This window comes from Triticum urartu, chromosome 7A, assembly GCF_056163025.1.
Source record: "Triticum urartu cultivar PI428250 chromosome 7A, HENAU_Tu73, whole genome shotgun sequence".
In the NCBI taxonomy this organism is placed as follows: domain Eukaryota; kingdom Viridiplantae; phylum Streptophyta; class Magnoliopsida; order Poales; family Poaceae; genus Triticum; species Triticum urartu.
In genome coordinates, this window is record NC_141879.1 from 409,164,019 (window position 1) to 409,182,668 (window position 18,650).

General features: G+C 44.8%; 1 pseudogene; it reads right to left on the reverse strand.

Moving 5' to 3' along the window:
* Window positions 1–15,152: 15,152 nt before the first annotated feature.
* LOC147959770 (uncharacterized) lies at window positions 15,153–16,398 on the reverse strand (annotated as a pseudogene).
* Between the last annotated feature and the right edge of the window lie 2,252 nt (window positions 16,399–18,650).

An 18,650-nucleotide genomic window follows, 5' to 3' on the forward strand; every position in this document is an offset into this window, starting at 1 on the left:
GTTTCACTTTGCAAGGACCTATTCGATGTTTATAGTAGAATGCTATATTGAAAATATCACGCTGCGAAACCCGTTGTGCCAAATAGCGCAAAGACCTACTGATTCCATGTTAGTGATGAAAAGAAATCCATGATTTTGTTACAGGGAAGCACATATGGCAACAAATTTAATCTCACTTAGTTGGGGAAAACAGGGGCTTGTTGCACCAAATGGTGCAAAGGCACCCTAAATCCATGTGCACAAGGAAAAAATATATCCATGATTCAATCGCCTTAAATAGGAAACATGGTCGATGTTGTCTAAAATGAGATGTAAATACACATTTCAGTTTGACAACATAAAATATTTTCTACCATCTTCACAGAGACCCATTTAAAATCATGTATGCATTGAAAATATGTGCATTTTCTAGTGAGTGTGTTTGAGCAAAAAAAATACATAGGCTTTTGTTTAAAAATAGAGATGTCTATAAAATCATGAGTGATTTGGCCATACACATAATAGAATACAAAGAAGCCAGGGGACTACTTCCTCCGTTCCCAAATATAAGTCTTTCTAGAGATGCCAACAAGTGACTACATACGGAGCAAAATGAGTGAATCTACACTCTAAAATATGTCTATATACATCCGTATGTTGTTGTCCATTTGAATGTCTAAAAAGACTTATATTTAGGAACGGAGGGAGTACATATCAAATCCTATTTTGCCCTTAAAACAAAACAATAAAACTTATCATTTCCTTTCTTCATAGCATTCTCCTCTTCTCCTTCTTGGGTGATCTGTTTGGCTTCCAACGAATCCTACACTACCACCGCCAAAGCCAAGGCAAGTGTTATTTACGTACAGAAAAACAATGCATAATACTTCCTCTGTTCCTAAATACAAGTCTTTGTAGAGATTCTACTATGAACCACATATGGATGCATATAGATGCATTTTAAGTGTAGATTCATCCACTTTGCTCCGTATGTAGTCCATTTAGTGAAATATCTACAAATACTTATATTTAGGAACGGAGGGAGTGCAATTATATAGACATCTCTAGCAAAATTATTGATTGCACATGTAGATGGAGACTAAAACGAAGAAGGTCTGGTCATAGTATCTATACTCAGCCAAGTGTCTCAAATTATGTCTGTAAGTAGTGGTCTAAATGCTCTTATATATTTCTTTACAGAGGGAGTACCAGTCATGCCATAGTTAAGTTTCAGTTCAAATATCACGTAAAAACTTTTCAAGTTAACTTAAAAAACATACCGAGACTCCACCATTTGACTTCCACTTAGAAGGTTCTAATATAGATGGACCCATGAAACAAAAATACGACAGGTTAGACAAAAAAACAGGAAACATTTTCCTGTCAATGGTATTTCAAAATTAACGAGGAAAACACAGGAAAATTACCATCTCTCGTCTTGTCAAAATTACTGTGTCGACCTGATTGTTTTTTAGAGGCCCAAATATGCTTGATTCTGAATAGATGACATGGTAAACTGACTATAAAAGTTGTCATTTCATACCATAACCCAATAACTAACAGTGAGCATCTCTCTATATGCAATATGATTTCAGAGTGAAACATGCCATTATTTGCTATTGGACTAACCAAATTTGGTTTCAACTAAACATGAGAAAAACAATGTGGGAACTGAACATACATCTGAGCATAAAAAACCAAAAATTCAAGCATGAATTAGACAGGGCATTTCAGGCCACGATAGCATTCACTCGCCTTGGTATGTAGCATTGGTGGAGAAATGTATCAATGCCACGATAACATCCACATTTCCACCTTCATGCCTCCCTGACTCCTCCTGCCGACCACGCACCTCTGCCACGGCGTGTCCCCACATTCCTAACCACGCCTTCTCAAGTACTCCCAAAAGACAACGGCAATAACAGACTGTGCCAACATTATAAACTTAATATTAGTATTATTGGACAGACATTTAACTTGCACATGAACCATGTAAAATGCAAAAATACTAATGTCAGCTTAATAAAATGACTCCGTGGTGTCGTACATGGCAAACCAAAGATCATGATTGGTACTATCTTAGGTAGCAACTGATAAGCTAAAAGAAGAAGGGGAACTTAATAAAGGTGTTGAATCGCATATAATACATGATGCCCTTGATAATGGATCAATCTACTCTTCCTAAATTAAACAATAGTGAAATTCCAGTAGCCTAAAGGCCTGATTTGCACATATACAATATAAGATCATATGATCAAGAACAGTAGCCATGTTCAATATAAAAAACCTAGAACCTGCACTACATATGTTAACAACTGTAGCTTCATCTAGTAAAATTAGAACAATATCAGATCTTATTATCAAGAACAGTAGCCCTGTTCGACGGAAGGCAATCTATTCAGGTGAAAAAGACATGAAGAAATAGCAACATGGATGCTACCTGGCACGTGACACTACTTTTTGATATAGCAGTACTGATTACAACGAACATGATTTATTAAGTGAACAAAATCTATTTTCCCCTAAAAATTAACTCGCATTATTTTTAAGAGAAAAGCCTAAGAGTTATAAATTTAAAAAGCAGAACCGCCCAAATTATCGATTTATAAACTGTCAGATGCATCCAGTCAAGTACTTTAAGAGAAAGGCTAATAGAAAGAAACCAAAGCAGACCCCCGCCACCTAAAGAAGAGCTTCAATAAACTTAAATTGTCATCCTATCAACTAATCTGTACAGCCGGGAACCTTCCGAAATGTCTGTCTCTCATCCAAGATCATGATGATATTTATACCTTCACCAAAAGGAAGTAACTTCATCAGTTGTGACCTATGACACATATATTTCAAAATCAAAACTAAAAGGAAGTAAATTCATGAGTTGTGACCTATGAGCAAGTATATATCTCAATAGCAGCTGAAAAGAAGTCAATCTCTGAAGGTTCTTGCCATATGTATCCCGGCTAGACATCTTTGCTTCAAGCAAATCTTTTAGTGCTTTCATGTTTATGCATCTCAAATTCTTTCCATTTGCAGCCCTTCTTCTGCTAGTTAATACAAACACCGAACTAAAATACATTTGGAAAGTTCTAGAAAGATCTTAGGAGAAACTCAATGATATTAGCAAAAAGTTATACATAGAGGAGGCACCTATTTGTCACATGCAATTCTTATTACATCTAGTCCTTCATCCAGTGCAGCAAGATGGATCCATATCCATAATTGGCATTGTAATGAACTATGGTTTGTTTCAAAAAATTAGTCTAAGAATTGGACAAATATGCTTCTGTGTACAACAGAAAGAGGGAGCGTGGGGGGCATCGAGTTACCACGGCCTCCAAAATAGGTATATCAACGGAAACAAGCGTACACATCCTGCTCACACACATACACGAAATATAAGCAGCACGAGAACGAACAACACACAACGCCCGACCATATCCGGAACATTTAAACGATCAACACGACATACAAATATTTAAAAGATCACCAAGGCAGACAGCATGACACATACGACACTGAAAGTAAAACACGCACACATGTAGATGTAGTAGAAAGGAAAGAAGAAACCTTGATGAGACGAACAATGCAGCGACAGAAGAGATCATACAACCTACGAAATACAAAAAATGGTCAGAGCACAATGACACATAGGCATGCAATAAACACTCGCCGATCACAGAAGCAACAGAACAACCTATTTACCCGAGGCAGCACGCAGAAGCATGTTGGGTAAGCGGCAGGACAGACGATAAGAAGAAGTGCCAGCGACAGGAGAAGTAGTCTGAATCGTAGAACAAGCGTCAACACACACGCATTTCATCAAACATTCTATAGGCAAGCATAAGAGGAGTGGACTAACATCAATGAGAAGGAGAGACAGACACAAGGCTCGCGGCAAGAGACAACAGGAAACCGTACCAAACTGTGCATGAATGAAACGAAGGCAAACATACGAAATTAGCACGACGAATCCAAAGCAGCGGCGAAGAACATGCGCACCAGAGAAGGACGAACCTCAGCCAGCGGCAACCATCAAGCAGAGGAGGCCCATCGAAACAAAGCATGGGGCTGCCGCATCTCGTCCACCATGCCACACGACGAGGCAAAATATCCCAGTCCATCTCTCCTTTCTCGTCACAGTTTTTCAATCTTCTTCTAGATGACTAACACGATTAGCACATCAACCAAGAAAATAAGATGAACGATGAACATCACATGGAAAAAAATAAGAAGGATGAATATCACCTCAACAAGAGACGAGGTAGATCGATTGTGCATCTGTCCTCGGTCGCCAATGGCGTGGTTGGAGGGCGATTCTTCTCCTCTTCCATCCGTTCTCCTCTTGGCCGGCAGCGGCGGCCTGGAGATCCTTGTCGACCGCGCGCACGGCGCAACACAGCTCATCGTGGTGGGAGGCGGCGGCGGCCGCCTAGATGAGGCCCTCGGCTTGGTCTTAGGACTCGCTGTAGGCGTCGAGGCAGCGGTGGAGGTCCGTGAGTGCCACCGTGCACCCGGGCTCACGAAGGGCGGCGGCCGCGGCGTCGACCAGCGCGTCGTAGGTGTTAGCCATCTCTCTCTCTCCAACTGCGGCGGCGTCGATGGAGGTGAGGCATTCACGATGCATCGGCCCCCGCACGCACATGCATCGGGCAGCAGTCCATCATCTCTCTCCAAAGTGTAAATGTAGAGAAGACGCAACACCCCGCATAGAAAAGGTGTACCCGCGCACTAGACACGGAAGTCGCAGCCGACGAGCGGGACCAGAGCAGGAGCGGCCCTCCCGTCATCGGGCTAGTACAAACATGTGTGCACAATCCAGGTGCACATGCGTCGACCCACCCCCTCTGTAGCTGACGTAAGACGCAGTAACTCCCACGACGCATGACGCGGGAAGCGCGTGAGAAGCGCCGCGCAGCGGTTGACCGAGGAAATCAGAAAATACCCTTACATGAGATGTGCCCAGCCATGGCAGCTGATAAGCGGGACAGGGAGTAGCACTGGCCTACTCGTCATTAGAACAACACAAGCGCAGGCGCAAAAGCCAGTTACACATGCACCGGCTAACCCTTTGCGACTCCCCAGGACGCAAAGCGCGCCCACGCAGCGCGGCAGGTTTGGCAGCCCCACGCACCCAACAAACTGGCACCCAGCCAATCCAATGCATCGCGAGCTCACAGGTCATGCACCGCCCAAGATCTACTGCCCGGTCAAAAGGCACAAGTCAATTTGCAGCGAACATCCAACTGATAGGAACGAGAAAAAGACCACTTTGACCCAAATCGAACGGCTAGCGAAGGATGAATCCGGGGGAGCGCCCTGGGAGCGAGTTGCCCAGCCTCATTATTAGTTTTAATTCAGAAATTCAGTGTCATTTCCGATCAACAATATGTCATCCACATATAATATCAGAAATGCTACAGAGCTTCCACTCACTTTCTTGTAAATACAGGCTTCTCCAAAAGTCTGTATAAAACCATATGCTTTGATCACACTATCAAAGCGTATATTCCAACTCCGAGAGGCTTGCACTAGTCCATAAATGGATCCCTGGAGCTTGCACACTTTGTTAGCACCTTTTGGATCGACAAAACCTTCTGGTTGCATCATATACAACTCTTCTTTAAGATATCCATTAAGGAATGTAGTTTTGACATTCATTTATCAAATTTCACAATCATAAAATGCATCAATTGCTAACATGATTTGGACAGACTTAAGCATCGCTACGGGTGAGAAGGTCTCATCATAGTCAACTCCTTGAACTTGTCGAAAACCTTTTGCAACAAGTCGATCTTTGTAGATAGTAACATTACCGTCGGAGTCAGTCTTCTTCTTGAAGATCCATTTATTCTCTATTGCTTGCCGATCATTGGGCAAGTCAACCAAAGTCCATACTTTGTTCTCATACATGGATCCCATCTCAGATTTCATGGCCTCAAGCCATTTTGGGGAATCTGGGCTCATCATCGCTTCCTCATAGTTTGTAGGTTCGTCATGGTCAAGTAACATGACCTCCAAAATAGGATTACCGTACCACTCTAGTGCGGATCTTACTCTGGTTGACCTACGAGGTTCGGTAGTAACTTGATCAGAAGTTTCATGATCATCATCATTAGCGTCCTCACTAATTGGTGTAGGTATCCTGGAACTGATTTCTGTGATGAACTACTTTCCAATAAGGGAGAAGGTACAAATACCTCATCAAGTTCTACTTTCCTCCCACTCACTTCTTTCGGGAGAAACTCCTTCTCTAGAAAGGATCCATTCTTATCAACGAATATCTTGCCTTCGGATCTGTGATAGAAGGTGTACCCAACAATCTCCTTTGGGTATCCCATGAAGACACATTTCTCCGATTTGGGTTCGAGCTTATCAGGTTGAAGCTTTTTCACATAAGCATCGCAGCCCCAAACTTTAAGAAACGACAACTTGGGTTTCTTGCCAAACCACAGTTCATATGGTGTCGTCTCAACGGATTTTGATGGTGCCCTATTTAACGTGAATGCAACTGTCTCTAAAGCATAACCCCAAAACAATAGTGGTAAATCAGTAAGAGACATCATAGATCGCACCATATCTAATAAAGTGCGATTACGACGTTCGGACACACCATTACGTTGTGGTGTTCCAGGTGGCGTGAGTTGTGAAACTATTCCACATCGTTTCAAATGAAGACCAAACTCATAACTCAAATATTCACCCCCGCGATCAGATTGTAGAAACTTTATTTTCTTGTTACGATGATTTTCCACTTCACTCTGAAATTCTTTGAACTTTTAAAATGTTCCAGACTTATGTTTCATTAAGTAAATATACCCATATCTGCTTAAATCATCTGTGAAGGTCAAAAAATAACGATACCTGCCGCGAGCCTTAACACTCATCGGACCGCATACATCAGTGTGTATTGTTTCCAATAAGTCAGTGGCTCGCTCCATTGCTCCGGAGAATGGAGTCTTAGTCATCTTGCCCATGAGGCATGGTTCACGAGCATCAAATGATTCATAATCAAGTGATTCCAAAAGTCCATTCGTATGGAGTTTCTTCATGCGCTCTACACCAACATGACCTAAATCGCAGTGCCACTAGTATGTTGCACTATCATTATGAACTTTGTATCTGTTGGCATCAATATCATGAATATGGGTATCACTACGATCGAGATTCAATAAACCATTCACCTTGGGTGTATGACCACAGAAGGTTTTATTCGAAACAGAATAAAAATTATTCTTTGACTTAAATGAATAACCGTATTGCAATAAAAATGATCCAATCATATTATGCTCAATGCAAACACCAAATAACATCTATTTTAGGTTCAACACTAATCCCGAAGGTAAAGGGAGTGTGCGATGCTGATCTTATCAACCTTGGAATCACTTCCAACACACATCGTCAGCTCGCCCTCAACTAGTCTCTGTTCATTTTGTAACTCCCGTTTCAAGTTACTAATCAGAGCAACTGAACCAGTACCAAATACCTAGGGGATACTATGAACACTATTAAAGTACACATTAATAACTTGTATATCATATATACGTTTGTTCACTTTGCCATCCTTCTTATCCGCCAAGTATTTGGGGCAGTTCTGCTTCCAGTGACCATTTCCTTTGCAGTAGAAGCACTTAGTTTCAGGCTTGGGTCTAGCTTTGGGCTTCTTCTTGGGAGTGGAAACTTGCTTGCCATTCTTCTTGAAGTCCCTTTCCCTTTCCCTTTTACTTGAAACTAGTGGTCTTGTTAACCAACAACGCTTGATGCTCTTTCTTGATTTCTACCTTCGCCAATTCTAGCATCGTGAAGAGCTCGGGAATCATTTTCGTCATCCCTTGCATATTATAGTTCATCATGAAGTTCCAGTAACTTGGTGATAGTGACTAGAGAACTCTATCAATCAATATATTATCTGGAAGATTAATTCCCACTTGATTCAAGCGATCGTAGTACTTGGACATTCTGAGCACATGCTCACTGGTTGAGCTATTCTCCTCCATCTTGTAGGTAAAGTACTTGTCAGAGGTCTCATACCTCTTGACACGGGCATGAGTCTGAAATACCAATTTCAACTCTTGGAACATCTCATATGCTCCATGGCATTCAAAACATTTTTGAAGTCCCAGTTCTAAGTCGTAAAGCATGGCGCACTAAACTATCAAGTAGTCATCATACCGAACTTGCCAAACGTTCATAACGTCTGCATCTGCTCCTGCAATAGGTCTGTTACCTAGTGGTGCATCAAGGACATAATTCTTCTATGAAGCAATGAGGATAATCCTCAGATCATGGATCCATTCCGCATCATTGCTACTTTCATCTTTCAACTTATTTTTCTCTAGGAACATATCAAAAATAAATGGGGAGCTACATCGCAAGCTATTGATCTACAACATAGATATGCAAATACTATCAGGACTAAGTTCATGATAAATTAAAGTTCAATTAATCATATTACTTAAGAACTCCCACTTAGATAGACATCCCTCATCATCTAAATGATCACGTGATCCAAATCAACTAAACCATGTCCGATCATCACGTGACATGGAGTAGTTTTCAATGGTGAACATCACTATGTTGATCATATCTATTATATGATTCATGTTCGACCTTTCGGTCTCAGTGTTCCGAGGCCATATCTGCATATGCTAGGCTCGTCAAGTTTAACCCGAGTATTATGCGTGTGCAAAACTGGCTTGCACCCGTTGTATGTGAACGTAGAGCTTATCACACCCGATCATCATGTGGTATCTCGGCACGACGAACTATAGGAACGGTGCATACTCAGGGAGAACGCTTATACCTTGAAATTTAGTGAGGGATCATCTTATAATGCTACCACCGTACTAAGAAAAATAAGATCCATAAAGGATAAACATCACATGCAATCAAAATATGTGACATGATATGGCCATGCCTTTGATCTCCATCTCCAAAGTACCATCATGATCTCCATCGTCACTGGCATGACACCATGATCTCCATCATCTTGATCTCTATCAACGTGGGACCACATGGTCGTCTCGCCAACAATTGCTTTTGCAACTATTGCTATCGCATAGTGATAAAGTAAAGCAATTATACAACGCTTGCATCTGATGCAATAAAGAGACAACCATAAGGCTCCTTCCAGTTGCCGATGACTTCAACAAAACATGATCATCTCATACAACAAATTATATCACATCATATCTTGACCATATATCATCACAACATGCCCTGCAAACGCAAGTTAGACATCATGTACTTTGTTGTTGCTAGTTTTACGTGGCTGCTACGGGCTTCTAGGAAGAACCATTCTTACCTACACATTAAAACCACAACAATTTTTCGTCAAGTGTGCTGTTTTAACCTTCAACAAGGACCGGGCGTAGTCAAACCCGATTCAACTAAAGTTGGAGAAATAGACACCTGTCAGCCACCTATGTGCAAAGCACATTTGTAGAACCAGTCTCACGAATGCAGTCATGTAATCTCAGTCCGGGCCGCTTCATCCAACAATACCGCCGAATCAAAGTAAGAAGTTGCTAGTAAGGAGTATGACTATTATCGCCCATAACTCTTTGTGTTCTACTCGTGCATATAACATCTATGCATAGTCCTGGCTCAGATGCCACTGTTGGGGAACACAGTATTTCAAAAAATTTACCTACGATCATGCAAGATCTATCTAGGAGATGCATAGCAACGAGAGGGGAGAGTGTGTCCATGTACCATCGTAGACCGAAAGTGGAAGCGTTTAGTAATGCGGTTGATGTAGTCGAATGTCTTCGCGATCCAACTGATCCAAGCACCGAACATACGACACCTCCGCGTTCAACACACGGTCAGCTCGATGACATCCCTTGATCTCTTGATCCAATTGATGATGAGGGAGAGTTCCGTCAGCACAACGGCGTGGCGACGGTGATGATGAAGTTACCAGCGCAGGGCTTCGCCTAAGCACTACGACAATATGACCGAGGAGTGTAACTGTTCAGGGGGCACCGCACATGGCTAAGAGAAGACTTGGTGTGCCTTTGGGGTGCCCCCCTCCCACATATATAAAGGGGGGAGGAGGAGGCCGGCCAAGGTGTGGCGTGCCAAGGGGGGGAGTCGCCCCCCCAACTCTAGTCCAATTCGGAATGGGCTTGGGGGGCGCGTGCCTCCACCTGGCCGCGGCCTCCTCTCTTCCACTAGGGCGTATGAAGGCCCATTAACCCCCCCCCCCTCAGGGGGGGGTTCCGGTAATCCCCCGGTACTACGGAAAATGCCCGAACCTATCCAAAACCATTCTGATGTCCAAACATAACCTTCCAATATATCAATCTTTTTTTCTCGACCAATTCGAGACTCCTCGTCATGTCCGTGATCTCATCCGGGACTCTAAACAAACTTTGGTACATCAAATCACATACCTCATAATGCAAATAGTCATCGAACGTTAAGCGTGTGGACCCTACGGGTTCGAGAACTATGTAGACATTACTGAGAACCATCTCCGGTCAATAATCAATAGCGGAACCTGGATGCTCATATTGGTTCCTACATAATCTACGAAGATCTTTATCGGTCAAAACCGCATAACAACATATGTTGTTCCCTTTGTCATCGAAATGTTACTTGCCCGAGAGTCGATCGTCGGTATCATCATACCTAGTTCAATCTAGTCACCAGAAAGTTTATTTACTTGTTCTGTAATGCATCATCCCGTGGCTAACTCATTAGACACATTGCTTGCAAAGCTCACAGTGATGTGCATTACTGAGAGGGCCCAGAGATACCTCTCCGATACACGGAGTCAAAAATCCTAATCTCGATCTATGCCTACTCAACAAACACCATCGGAGACACCTGCAAAGAATCTTTATAATCACCCAGTTATGTTGTGACGTTTGATAGCACACAAGGTGGTCCTCCGGTATTCGGGAGTTGCATAATCTCATAGTCTAAGGAACATGTATAATTCATGAAGAAAGCAATAGCAGAAAAACTAAACGATCATTATGCTAAGCTAACGGATGGGTCTTATCCATCACAACATTCTCTAATGATGTGATCCCGTTCATCAAATGACAACACATGTCTATGGCTAGGAAACTTAACCATATTTGATTAACGAGCTAGTCAAGTAGAGGCATACTAGGTATACTCTGTTTGTCTATGTATCCACACATGTACTAAGTTTATAATTAATACAATTCTAGCACGACTAATAAACATTTATCATGATATAAGGAAATATACATAACAACTTTATTATTGCCTCTAGGGCATATTTCCTTCACCATCCCCATTGCATTGACGGGTTGGTCGCTAAGCACTATTGCAGCGCTGGATGCCGCGGGCGTCAGCAAGGTCTCCGTGGACCCGCGCGAGCTCGTGTGCATGCCAGCGGCAGCATCCGTGCCCGTGTGCGCCCCTCCGCCCACCGCAACGCCGGTCCCCATGCGTTTTCCGCACCCACCATGCCCATGCCTGTGCACACGCCCCCCCTCAATGGCATGGGACGCCGCCGTTGACCGCTACCTCGTAGCGCCACCAATTGTCGTCCTCCCTTGCCCCGCCCGTCGATCGTGTGATGACATGATGTTTGATTTCCATGTGAAGAACATTCTATGATGCCTTGAAGAGTTCAACAACAGCGTCCCAGAGGACGACAACGACAATGCCGGCATGGCACGACGCTTTCACTGACGTCAGGAACAGTTTTCTTTGGGTTTAATACCGTATCCCGATCATATGAGAATATAAATTCACAGTGTGATAGACTGAAAGATATGGTTTGAACGAACTTGCATTTTTCTCTCTTAACGTGCAGACTTATCAAACGATTTTATTGGGAAAAACATCAATGGTTTTTAAATATAAAACACTCATCGCAAACATTTGAGTTAGAACACCCTTATGCAAACCGACAGCTTCCCCAGGAAGCCAAGGGAAATTGTGCCGAGCAGGATTTTCTGTAGCTCTTGATCGCAAACGTTTTAAACACACATATGCAAACTGAGAGCTGTGGTCTTCCCCCGTAAGTCAAGGGAAAATTCGCAGTGCAGGATTCGCGTATCTCTTCAACACAAATGGTTTAGATTGAATATGATATGCAAATGCCAGACTTTGTCGCTAAACCAGGAGAAAATGTGCCAATCACGATTTGTACATCCCTTCAATGCAAACGATTGTTTTGGATGACCCATGTGCAACCATCTACAGACAATTTGGTATGGTTTGCATCTGCAATATTGGGCGTATTGCCATTTATCAAACTGGAAAGATTGACATTTGTTGATCTAGTAACATTGTCATTTGTCAACCTTGTAACACTGCGATTTGTCAAAATATGTAGCTAAAAATCACTAGCACTATCTAATTTTTGCAACTAAAATTCAGAAATTAAGCATAGATTTCATTCATAGATTAAGCAGCCGTTCTTTATACAAACAGTTCAACTCGACAGTTGAACCGTCCAAACTTTTCCCCAATTGTTGCCAACCACGTACTGAAATAGCTAGTTCAACTATATATACTAGCTAATTTTTAAGTAGGTTGTACAGTTTCACCACATCTGTAGTCAGATGAACGAAACAAAATAGCCCCTAAATACGACTACTACGGTGGGGCTTTGTACTACTTCTGGCAGCCTCTCCTCTATCGAGCGCGCTCAGTAAGAGGCAGAGGAGGAGGAGCCTACCGATGAGTTGGACAACTGCAATACGGTGCCTGCCGCTACTGCACCTTCAGCGACGCTCACCTTGAGTGCCCTCTACCGCTCCAGACGACCCCTCTCGAAGCGGTGGTTCTCCTCGTAGGTCTCCTGATTCCTCGCCTCAGCGGTGGTGTGTGCTGTGGCCACGGCAGCAGTAAGGCTCTCTGCATGCTTGATGAGGTGCTGATGCACGTGCGGGCCTCCACCTCCCTCCTTCGGGCGGCGGTGGCGGAGCGGGTGATGACATGTAATACCATGATGCAGCTATATCTCCTACGTGTCGGAGCATGACTTAGAGGCATAACCGCATAGTAGGCATGTCGCAAGAGGGGTAATGTATACACATCCCATGTACTGAATAAGAAAGGGATAAAGAGTTGGCTTACAATCGCCACTTCACACAATACATAAGTATAGCATTACAACATCCAGAATACAATCAAGGTCCGACTACGGAACCAAAATAAAGAAAGACCACCCCAAATGCTAGATCCCCGATTGTCCTGACTGGGCTCCACTACTGATCAACTAGAAACGAAACAACACAACGAACATGATCTTCATCGAGCTCCCACTTGAGCTGAGTTGCGTCACCTACACTGGTATCATCGGCACCTAAAACTGTTTGGAAGTATCTGTGAGTCACGAGGACTCAACAATCTCATACCCGCAAGATCAAGACTATTTAAGCTTATGGGTAGGAAAGGGTAGTGAGGTGGAGCTGCAGCAAGCACTAGCATATATGGTGGCTAACAAACGCAAATGAGAGCGAGAAGAGAAGCAAGGCACGGTCGTGAACTAGAAGTGATCCTGAAAGCTACTTACGTTCAAGCATAACACAAGACCGTGTTCACTTCCCGGACTCCGCCGAGAAGAGACAAACACGGTTACACACGCGGTTGATCATTTTAATTAAGTTCAGTGTCAAGTTTTCTACAACCGTACATTAACAAATTCCCATCTTCCTATAACCGCGGGCACGGCTTTCGAAGGTTCAAAACCCTGCAGGGGTGTCCCAACATAGCCCATCACAAGCTCTCACGGTCAACGAAGGATATTCCTTCTCCCAAGAAGACCCGATCAGACTCGGAATCCCAGTTACAAGACATTTCGATAATGGTAAAACAAGACCAGCAAAGCCGCTCGAATGTGCCGACAAATCCCGATAGGAGCTGCACATAGCTCATTCTCAGGGCACACCGAATTGTCCAAGATTCCGGTAGGCCAACCCAGAGTTGCCCCTGGTGGTCACCGGCGGCTGACAGGTTGGACCAACACTCAGAGGAGCACTAGCCCGGGGGTTTAAAATAAAGATGACCCTTGAGTCTGAAGAACCCAAGGGAAAAAGGCTTAGGTGGCAAATGGTAAAACCAAGGTTGGGCCTTGCTGGAGGAGTTTTATTCAAAGTGAACTGTCAAGGGGTTCCCATGACACCCAACCGCGTACGGAACGCAAAATCAAGGAACATAACACCGGTATGACGGAAACTAGGGCGGCAAGAGTGGAACAAAACACCAGGCATAAGGCCGAGCCTTCCACCCTTTACCATGTATATAGATGCATTAAATAAGAGATATTGTGATATCCCAACAATAACCATGTTCCAACAAGGAACAAACATCATCTTCACCTGCAACTAGCAACACTATAAGAGGGGTTGAGCAAAGCGGTAACATAGCCAAACAACGATTTGCTAGGAAAGGTGCGTTAGAGGCTTGACATGGCAATTTGGGAGGCATGATATAGCAAGTGGTAGGTATCGCGGCATAGCAAAAGAGCGAGCAACTAGCAAGCAAAGATAGAAGTGATTTCGAGGGTATGGTCATCTTGCCTGAGATCCCGCAATGAAGAAGAACGAGTCCATGGAGAAGACAAACAGACGTAGTCGAACGGATGCTCACAAATGCGACGTTATCGGAACTAACTCGAAGAAGCAAACAACATAGTAAACAACCATCACATAACATGGCATGATGCACAACCAAGTATGATGCATGTCCGGTTTAATGATTCATGGCATGTCAAAGTGCACAAACAAATACTAATAGTTAAGTGGAGCTCAATATACAACGAGTTGCATATTGACGGAACACCACATTAAAGTTATTTAGTTCGATCTCGTTTATGCACTCAACAATATTAAATGTTGGTTAGCATGGCAAGGTGTGAAGCAAAGTAAAACTACCTATCTAGGCAAGTTTAAATGAGGCCGGAACAACAAGCAACAAGTCCGGAAAATCCTCATGTGCATATTTATGGATTTGGTACTGTTCTTCCCTATACACAATTTTAGAGTTGCTAAACATGCAAAGTAAAGCCACCATGTTAAACTAGGCATTTTTCTACCCCATTTACATATAAAGTTTATTAAGTTTGGAGCTGCGGTTATTAAGTTATGAATTAAAGCATTTTAGCATGGCAATATAGCAAAACAAAGCAAACAACAAGTGTAAACATTGTAAAAATTCATGAAAGTTGAAAATACTGAAACTAGAAAAAATCCTAACAATTTTTCATATATAAGTTATTTACATGTGATGCACGGTTTGAGAGTTACAATATGCATGGAGCTTAGGGGTTATTCTGAAAAACTGCCAACTTTGGAATAAATAGGAAATTCATTCTGAAAAAAACATCCCCTGGGCTGAAACAGAGGCTGGCCCAATAGCACAAGGGTAGGTGGGTGACTGCTCACCACTGTGCCAAGCCCCAGTCGGTAGAGAGGGAGAGACCGGCAGGGGCGCGCTGGGCCGGCCTGCTTGGCTCGATCGAGAGAGTCAACGCGGCTTGGCGTCGCTCATGTTCTGACTGACGAAGCAGAGGAACGCAGCAGTTCGGCGAGGCGGGACATGGCAGTAGGGCGGCGACGAGTCTTGGGAGCGACGTGGGGCAAAGCGAGCAAGGAGGCAGGGGCTTGCCGGCGGCGTGAATCCGGGCGGTGGAGGCGTAGGGAAGGTGAGGCGACATTGCAGGGGGGTCGAGGCGCTCGTCCTTCTCTGCTTGAACTACAGCTTCCTGATGCAGCGGAAGTAGGGGCCGGCAATGGGGACTCTGGCGAAGTGGCCGGCGGAGCTGCGAGTCTATGGGTCGCGGGATCCGGCTAGGAACGGGCGACCTGGCGGAGGCCGGCCGGATCTGGAGCGAGCTGTGGCGGCTTGAGGCACCGGGGCAGGCAGAACTCAACGAGGCCATGGCGCTACGGGAGGGCTTGGCAGCAAGATCTTGAGGCTTCGGCAGCGAGGTTCAAAGGGGAAGCAGTGGAACTTGGCGCGGCGGAACTCTCCAGCAAAGCAGCAGCGGTAGCAGGGCCAGGCGGAAGCGGGGCTTGGCTAAGGCGGAGCCTCTCCGGCAAGGCGTGGACGGGACAACAAGAGTCCGAGGCCATGGCGACTCGACGGTGGTGCTGCAGCTTCGAGGCATGGGAGCTCCCTGTACGATAAGACAGAGGGAGAGAGATGTAAGCGAGGGGGAAGAAGAATTGAAGGAAGGAGAAGAGATGGGCGCGAGGCACTCATCTCCGGTATGGCGGCGCTCCAAACGGCGGTGGTGGCGCTTGTTCTGGTTGGAGGAGGAGCTCGGTTCAGCTACGGTCTCGGGCGCGAGGACGAGGTGGATCGATGGTTTCTCTGGTTGGTGGGATGGGTCAATTGAGAGAAGTGGCTGGCGCTGGTTGGTGGATCGGGCAAGATCCTGATGTAGATGGTGAGAAGAGTGGCGGCGGGTGAGGGGATGGATGGGACATCTCCCCTAGAAATTAGGGTTGATCTGTTTATATATGGCATATGGATTTGGGTAGGGGCTACCTCGTCCCTTCGATCGTAATCGGACGGTCGAGAAAACAAATAGGTAGGGAGTCCAAAAGAAAAACAGAGATGTTTTATAGATGATTGGGGCTGATCCGGATCCATCGGTGACGACTGTCCGAGTTGGGTTTGGGGAAGTTTTCGGACGCGCGCGGGGGTCTGAGAACTGTGCAGATAGGAGGTCTGACAAAAGGCCACGAAGGCAAGGGGGTTTGATGGGCTCAAAAAAGAGATAGAAGAGAAGGAGAGGCCCGACAGCAGTTTCGGGGACCGAAACGTCCGACGTTTGACCGGCTATAATGCCGCTATAGTTTAACGGTTAGGCTATCAAACGAGCTCTGAATGCATTGAAACTTGACAGGCGGTCTATCTACACTATAATAAGACCGCACGCCAACTTTCATCCCATTCCGAGAACATTTTCTGGCCACTTATAAAATAATATTTCGGAGGTGCCGCGGACGCATGCAAGTGTGTCTGGGCTCAAAACGTGCAACAGAAGGAACGGGGAGACCCGGACGGATGCAAGTTTCGAAAACATGATGATGCAATGCACATGATGACATGGCAAGAAGCAACACACAAGCGAAAGACATGGCAACGATGACGAATATCTGGAAGACACCTGGCGCATCGGTCTCGGGGCGTCACAACACTCCACCACTACGAGAGGATCTTGTCCCAAGATCTAGGATGGCACCGGAAAGAAATGGAAGAGGAAGAGGTAAAACAAAGTTGCTTCTTTGACAAACGACTGAAACCAAAGAACCTTGAGATGTCGAAAACTTGAAAGAAAGAATACAATGGAGATGAACGAAGTTGAAAACACACCGTTAGACAACAGGAACATGAAATACGACGAGAACCAAGACGTTAAGTGAGAGGATAGATACTGAAACCACTCCGATTAAAACAAGATAGAGAAGGAGTAAGAATGATATAATGTGGACAGCACTCCGACTGTAAATGGAAGGAATTGAACATGAACTTGGGAGGATTGGATGATACTTGAGGAAATCAAAAACACATTGCCTCCAGATCTATTGAAAGAATGGCACAATGGGTAAGAAAGATTTCAGAGAGCACTCCGGTCGAGAAGGAAGGCAAAACTTGACAAAATGGGAAGAACTTGAAAAGAGGGCATGACACTCCGGTTGAATGGATAAGCAAAGGGCTGGTGTCGGGGACTATGCCACCACCACGGTATAGCCTCCCAGCTAGAGTTGTCCTCTAATGATGGCGGAGTGGCTGAGCAACGACGATGGACTGGTGTCGTTTGCGGTTGTGGGAGAAGCGGAAGAGATAATCTATAGGGAGGGAGGGGAAAATGCGACACATGACTCGCCGACCGTGAGGGTTTATCTAGCAGACCTATACGCATTGGGATCTTGGGGGATTTCACCGAGTTCGGCGGGAAGCTTGCGCGGGAACCTTCGAGGTTCCATGGGAACGGGCTCACCGACGATTCATTGGCGACACTTCGAGCCACTATTTGGCTAGAAGAACGCCCCCGCACGCTGCACAAGCTTCCGCTGTAAGCCGTCTGTGACTGCAGGGTGACAAGACGTGTGAGAGGAGGATGAAAGGCCACTTACACATGCAATTAATAAAAAATGTTTGCGATTTAATTACCTACTATACCACTGTCCTGGTTTATAAGTAGGATTTAACTAATAAAATACGAATGCATGTTGCCAAAGATTATATCGTTGGATTCGTATTTGAACATAGTTTCCAATTATATAATTTTTATAACATGCATTAACATTTTGTTGGTTAAATTTAAGGGAAAAGTATGCCACAGAATATAAAGGGGACTAATGTGACGGAGGTAGTAGCACACGGCCGCTCTCTACGCAGCGACGCAACTGCCGGCCGACTTGTAGGCGATCATTCCCTGCATGTTCAATTGCTCTATGTTGCCAGTGTTTGGGGCCGGCGCATGATCAAGCACGTTCGTGTGCATGCGGTTGCATCAGGCGGGGCGCAACGATGCAGTTACCCGGTCCCCATTTATTCCTGCGGCCATTTACCTTCATATCTCACGCCACATGACACAATAAGCATAACCACGATGACACATACACAAAGGACATCCGGCGGTTCCAATGGCGCTCCCCGTGGCTCCAATGGCGCTCCCAGCGGCCGACAACGACAACGACGGGCAGTTCACCACACATCACATA